At 39.5% G+C, this 7,431-nt stretch overlaps 1 long non-coding RNA gene across 1 annotated transcript; it reads left to right on the plus strand.

Annotated features, from left to right (window-relative positions):
• The first annotated feature begins 638 nt into the window (after positions 1 to 638).
• LOC114232132 (uncharacterized) lies at positions 639 to 2,635 on the plus strand. The gene is made up of 2 exons (XR_003618183.2): positions 639 to 928; positions 2,508 to 2,635. It is a non-coding gene; the product is annotated as an uncharacterized LOC114232132 (long non-coding RNA).
• Positions 2,636 to 7,431: the final 4,796 nt, after the last annotated feature.

The following is a 7,431-nucleotide window of genomic DNA, read 5'->3' on the forward strand; positions in this document are numbered from 1 at the left end:
TTATTTTCTTGACAATGTTGATGCAGAGTTGCTTCTGAGATTATTAATTCCGCGTGTATTCAGACAACAATCCCTCCTGTTATAAAGACACCACAGGAAAAAGCCAACAACAACAACAACAACAACCAAAGATATCATGCACTAAGTGGTTCTAGTGATTCTGTTTCTTTACATCAACGTGTCTGATCGCACACGAAAACCTGGGGGCCAATTAGTACACATTTCCTCAGGGCACCTGGGAGCCGGTTAAGAGGAGAGACCTTTCTCTTCTGGTTCCCCCTAATCCTCCTGCTGCTTGTTTTCATTAGCTGGGAAGGCCATTAAACATTATGTAGCCCAAGCAGATTTCAGACTCCCAGAGATGGGCTTCCCTTGGCCCATCAAGAAAGCTCTTTCAGAAATGTGTTTTGAGCCCTTTGACACACTCTGGGCATCATCAAGTCCTGCTGCTCTCCCCCTCTTCCCTCCCCCCTCGGTAATCTCTCCCCTGCCCGCCCTCTCTCTGACAGCGAGTTCCCTGTTTTTAGCTGAGTCACAGCAGCTGGCTGGCACCTCCAGGGTCATACTGTACGTAACACAGAATCCTCTCTGTTGGCTACCATGGTGCTTCAAAAGAGGGGCTGTGGCAGCCGCTGCAAAGCATCCTGGGTACTCCAGCCAGAGCCCTCCTTTGAAGCCCAGAAGCAAGCTGCTGGCAGGAGCCCGGGGCAGCTCCGGGATCCAAGGTTCCTGGCGAACATGGCTCCCCTGAATCCCAGGGCTCCTGCTGCAGCTGAGATGCTGCTCAGAAGCAAGCCCCGAAGAAACTCAGAACAAAATCCAGACGGACAGAAGCAGAGTCATATGGCCTCTCAAAGCCAATGGCTTGCCAGGAAAGAGTCTTAAAACTGCCAGAACCTTGGCAAAGGGCCTTGAGTTCTGCCGGCGGGTGAGCAGTGGGGCTGGGGTGTTGGTCACATTCTCCTTTTCCAGTCAACTGGCCTGCGCCTGGGCACAGGAGCGCACATATGGAAGCGTGAAGCTGCAATACATCACTTTCTCTCCTGAAAATAAATGCTGGCCTGTTTCAGTAAAAATATACCCTAACCAGGTGGAACAATACAGATTTTCACGGTTAAAAAAGCAATCTTCTGGCTTTCAGATCCTTAAAACTAGACTGCTCCCCACTTCCAAAAAGCTGTCTGGAGGCTTAATATTTTACACGCTGTGGACGCGAACAGCCCGCAGGTTGATTTATTTGTTCTTACTTCCCACTCCTCCCCGTGATATTGATCCCTATCTGATTCTTGTTCTATGAAACAGTCTTCTTTGGTAAATAATTTATAAACCAAATATGCTAATGAGGAGGGGGATACTAAGTCAACAGTACTCTTTCTGCTCTTGGGGTGAGAAAATTGGTAGGTGCTTATTAGCATTTCTTTTTAAAAATATATATATTTTATTGATTTTTTTTACAGAGAGGAAGGGAGAGGGATAGAGAGTTAGAAACATCGATGAGAGAGAAACATCGATCAGCTGCCTCCTGCACACCCCCTACTGGGGATGTGCCTGCAACTAAGGTACATGCCATTGACCAGGAATCGCACCCAGGACCCTTCAGTCCCCAGGCCGACGCTCTATCCACTGAGCCAAACTGGCTAGGGCATTATTAGCATTTCTTAAATGTATGTGTGGGTCCCTCTCCTCCCCCGCCCCACCACACACACACACACACACTCTTTAGCTTCAAAGTAAACAAATGGAGAAGCAATTGAACCCAAATGGCAAATTTTAAATCCCTAAGAAGCCCTGTGTCACATTCAAAGCCTGGTTTGTAAGGCAAGTCAATACAACTTGGTCTCTGCCACTCTACCTGCCGCACAAACCCTAAATGGTAGAGGGTTTTAAAAAGATAAAATGATACGAGGGTAGCAGTCGCATTTTGTAACTTTATGAAGATGCTAATATAAATTTATAAAGCCGGATTATTTCCTATAGCCATGTTATGTACAAACACAAACTAAAGCCAATACTAAAAACACAGAAACAAGGTACATCATTTCAAAACATTGACTATTTTTTCAATTAAAAGGCTCAGTGAAACACAAAAGATGGGATATTTCACTCAAAAGGCAAACTTTTAATTAGGGTGGTTTTCTTCAGCTGTCAATGCCAAAGAAATCCAAAGTTAAGCAAAAGTATCACAAGACAAAGAATAGCAGAGGAAAAAGTGACAGTGCAAATGAACCCCTGAGGAGTTATCAGTAATTGCTTTTCTGAGACGTTAACACCTAGACTATGTGAGGGAACAGGTTCATCTTGGATTCAATGTGTTAAAATGTTTTTATTCCTGGTTAAGCCATTTTTAATAAACAGAATAAACTATAATTGATTTTCTAGAAGTCAGACGATTCATCAGTGCAACAGGTGTAAATATTTTAGAGAACATGATCAGCCTGTACTTACTTTAAAATTCTGAACTATATTTCATTCCTTATAACAAAAATCTATATTCTTTTAATCTTAAGGAACCTGATCGTTGAAAGGCAGAATTGAAATGAGAAGAAAAGAAATGCAATTGTCCTATGAAGAATGGCACCTGTTGAGAAACAAAATGGAAAAGTATATACAGAAGAATAAATATAGTGGGACCTTGGTTCTTGAACTTAATTCGTTCTGGAAGGCCGTTGGGAGAAGCGATTTTTAAAAAGCCCGAATCATTTTTTCCCATTAGCAATAAGGTAAATTGAATTAATCCGTTCCATACCCCCCAAATGATTCCCTGTTGTAACATTTCTTATATACAGCCTCCCCGTGCCTCTACACTATAAATGCCACTTCTTTTCTTAAATTTATCGAATCACTCCCTGCTAGCCTTAAGTGAATCACTTTCTAGGGTGTCTTTCAGGAGGTCAGAATGAAGCATTTTCACTTCTTCACATATTATTGCCTCTGAAATGCTATCACTGCTTTTTGTTTATCCAAATCAACAACACGTTTTTTTACCTCTTCAATGGCCTGAGATCCTTGTTTCATGAGCACTTTCACACCCTTAGCGAAATTGGCACTCTTGATGGTCTCTTTATGTTTTCTTTTTTTTTTTTAATATATTTTATTGATTTTTTACAGAGAGGAAGGGAGAGGGATAGAGAGTCAGAAACATCGATGAGAGAGAAACATCGATCAGCTGCCTCCTGCACACCCCCCACCGGGGATGCGCCCGCAACCAAGGTACATGCCCTTGACCGGAATCGAACCCGGGACCCTTGAGTCCGCAGGCCGACGCTCTGTCCACTGAGCCAAACCGGTTTCGGCTCTTTATGCTTTTAAACTGTACTGTCAATCTCACCATGCCATCCATACTCAGTAGCCAGATCAGACATGTGAACACCTTTATCATATTTTGCAATTATTTCCTTTTTAAGCTCTATCATTCCCACAACTTTCCTTTTCACTTTGCTGCTATCACTAACTTTTTTAGGACCCATAGTGACTGATTGTACATATTTTTAATAATAATAAGCAGCAACAAAAACCACGAAAATATTCACAGCACAATTTCCTGAGATGTTAACAACTCGAGGTTTAGTGGTAAACAAACACATTTTGGTCCATTCTCTCCTTTGTTTGTATTAGCATAAAAGGGTTTTCAGGTTGAGAAGCGAAGTTTTGTTCCACAATTGAGATATTTCTCCATGAACAGCTTGGTCTATCATTTCACCAATATCACACTGTCTTGTTATAGATTTAGAATAAGTCTTGTAATTAAGGAGCATGTGTTTTCCAACTTATCCTTCCCTTTTAGGATTTTTGGGGGCTATTCTAGTTCCTTATCTTTTTATATAAACTTTAAAATCAGCTTATTCATATAAAAGTTTTTAAATAAATCTTTTCTGAGATTTTGATTGGGGTAGTGTCAACTAAATAAATCAAATTGGCATCTTAACAGTATTGAGTCTTTCAATCTACAAAACACAGAGCTCACTTCACTTATTCAGATCTTTACAAAATCTCTTTCATCATTGGGTGCTTTTTTGTAGCTTACAACATAGATTCTCAATGTATTCCTTTAAATTTATATATAAGTGCTTCATTTTTTTTCATGATATAAATTATGATCTTCCAGTATGGCTCAGCCTGGTCCTCTATGGAGGTTCTTTCCTGGCCTTCGATAGTTTCTGCAGATTTCTGTAGATTTTCAATTTAGCTCTCTGTGTGGCACCCTCTTTTCTGTGCAGCTCTACTTTCTTCAAGGCTGTGCCCTCTCCACTTTCTCAACTCTGTCTCCTGGACTCAGAGATCCTGCAGGTTCTGTTTTGGGTCTCTCGCCCTGCACTGTAGCTGGGAAACCTTCTCAGGCAGGGAGCTGGGGCAATGGCTCTGGCCTAGTTTGTTCCTCAGTCTGTAGTGATTCCTGCAGCGCGTTGCCTGTTAACCAGTGTCTAAAAAAGCACTATTTTATATGTTTCCATTCCTTTTATCCTTGTTTAAGACATGAGGTAAATCTAGTCCCTATTACTCCATTGTGGCTGGAAAGAGAATTTTCCACTACAGCTTTCAACATGAATTATATGTAATACAATTGTACAATATAACCTTTCTCCTCTGCCTCTGCTTCGGGCACATTTAACTTCATTCAGTCTTTTATATATACTAAGCTAACTCCCAAGGGGCCTTGTACATAGTCTTGTCTTTTCTTAACAGGCCTGTTCTCCTATTGTCTGTGCAATTCCTACTCATCCTTCAGATTACAATGCAGTCATCATTTTTAAAGTGGTTCCAACTTCCCAAAGTTGTCCAATCCTCTTATATACTCTTATAACACATCGTCATCATATTTACCTCATTTCTAACTTTACACTTATTTATATAACTACTAGAGGCCCAGTGCATGAAATTTGTACACTGGGGGGGGGGCGGGGGGATTCCTCAGCCCAGCCTGTGCCCTCTCACAGTCCGGGAGCCATCAGTCAGACAACCATAGCGCTGCCACAGAGGTGGGAGAGGCTCCTGCCACCACCGCTGTGCTTGCCAGCCATGAGCCCAGCTTCTGGCTGAGCGGTGCGCCCCACCCCCGCAGTGGGAGTGCACTGACCACCAGGGGACAGCTTCTGCATTGAGCATCTGCCCCCTGGTGGTCAGTGTGCGTCAAAGCGACCGGTCATTCTGCTGTTCAATCGATTTGCATATTAGCCTTTTATTATATAGGATTTGATGCATGTCTGTTTCCTCCTCTAAACTGTAATGCATGTTGGAACTATGTCTATCTTTGCCTACCATTTTATCTGATACAGTGCCTGCCACATAGTGGATGCTCATGAAATATTTGTGTGAACAAATTGAGATCACTTCCATATTTGTCTTTTGTGCCAACTTTCATTAATTCTTGTATTTTCTTTTATATGCAATACACCAGTAAGTAATTACAGCTTTCCTCCCATCAAATTAAAATTTTTCATATCTCACCAAAGCAAAATTAACATAAAGGGCAAGTGTTCTTCCAAATTGTAATAACACTCACTCTTTGGAGACGACTAATTTAAATCTTATTGTTAAATAAACTATTGATAGGAGAATTCTGCAACCACTTAGTGCTCTTAAACAGCCATTTGCTAATCACAGATGTAATAAAACACAACTTGGCACAATCAGGCAAACAAATTGACTCATGAGGGATATCAGATATTCTTGCTTCCATTTTGTTTTCATCTTTCCAGTTTGTTTGAAAACTCATAAAAACCATATGATGAGTTTTTGAATAAGACAAGTGGTGGTTCCATGCTGACTTTTTGCCCCCGATAGTTTGACTTTTAATTTTAGAACTGTGATCCTGGTATCACAAACACCCCAAGGAAATACTTTGCATTACAGCTTACATTATGATGGCTAATTGTTTTTTTTGTTTTTTTTTTTTTTACTTGATGGTTCTCTATGACTTGCATTTCAAGTCAATTTAAATGTTGACCTCCCAAAATGACTTATTTGATAAGAGTAGTTTTCTCTTTCATTGAAATAGTTGCCAGAACACCATTGGATATTTTCTGTAATTTCAGAAACCACACAAATTGATTTATTTCTTCTCAAATTTTTTATCTCTTGCAAGTTAGTCATTACTATTTTTCCACTTAAGATAAAGACATTTTATTATAATCATCCTTAAATACAGCAAATGCTCCCAAAGTTAACAATACAATTTGAGATCTAGTGAGAGATACATATAAAAGATTTTTTCTTCCCTTTGCTTTTGTTTCACTATCTGAAAAATCTGAGCAATAATTGCTACTTACTTTCCCAGCAGGGAAATTATGAGGATTATTAAAATAATATATGTAAATTACTTTGCTGTCAGAAGCCCTGCATACCTATGTAATATAGTGTGCACTGCTAAAAACTCATATTAATAGACTTTAAATTTTACCTTAATGCTCAAGTAAGTAATTCCCATATAGTTCAATGTTATTGGCTCTGATTTTTCTTTTTAAGTAGGCGGGTGTTGCTCTAATTAATTTGAATGGACACAGATTTGAAATTGCTCCTGTAAGAAAGCATTGCTGCTTTAATGCTACCGATATCAAACATAGAGGCTTGTTCTCATTTCCACAGGACTTCTACCTGTTCTGAATGCAGAATTCTTAGTTAAAAATGCTGGCCTCCTCATAGAAATGAGACATGTTGGGTAATGTCATAATGTGAAGTACCTGGGCTTTGGAGTCAAACATTTCTGGATTAAAACCCAGCCTTTGTCACACATTAACCCTGTAATCTAGAGCAAGTTCTTTCTTTCCTCTGTGGGACTATGTTCTCTCTGTGTCAAATGGGTGATAACCCTGTTGGGTTTGCTTCAAGTGAAACACCGAGTCCAAATGGGATGCTCATCGAATGGTGTTTATCATTATTGCTGAAAATTGCACTATCCATGCACTAGTGTGACGTGGCATTAATAGCTAAGGAAAAACCCAATCCTTATAGATGGTTTGTTGTATTTGGTTACAATGATATATAGGCATCATTTTTTTTCTGTAATTCTCACAAAACTGTAATGTTGTCATTTTATTCCCCATTTTGCAGATATAGAAACTGAGGCTAAAAAAGTAATTTGCATCTGGGGGAACGAAGGTTTGAATTTAGATCTGTTGTATAGCAAAGTCTGAGCAATAAGCCTTAATTCTGAAATAAAACTGCTTCATATTTTGCTTATTTTTTTTTTTTATTCAAGAAATGGTACAGGTGAGTATCTATACTTAGATATATCTTTTTTCTGTACCCAGTTTTCTTTTGTTTCCTATGGCATCATTTTAACAGCTTTTGGGAAAGGAAGCAATCTTGTAGTTTTGGTTAAAGAGGAAAACATAGGATAGCTTTCAAATCTGCTTATGTATAGATGTATTTTTTTCTATAATTTTGAACATTTGTTCATTATCATCAGTTATCACCAAAGTTATAGAGAGGGAC

Source organism: Eptesicus fuscus, chromosome 19, assembly GCF_027574615.1.
Source record: "Eptesicus fuscus isolate TK198812 chromosome 19, DD_ASM_mEF_20220401, whole genome shotgun sequence".
NCBI lineage: Eukaryota > Metazoa > Chordata > Mammalia > Chiroptera > Vespertilionidae > Eptesicus > Eptesicus fuscus.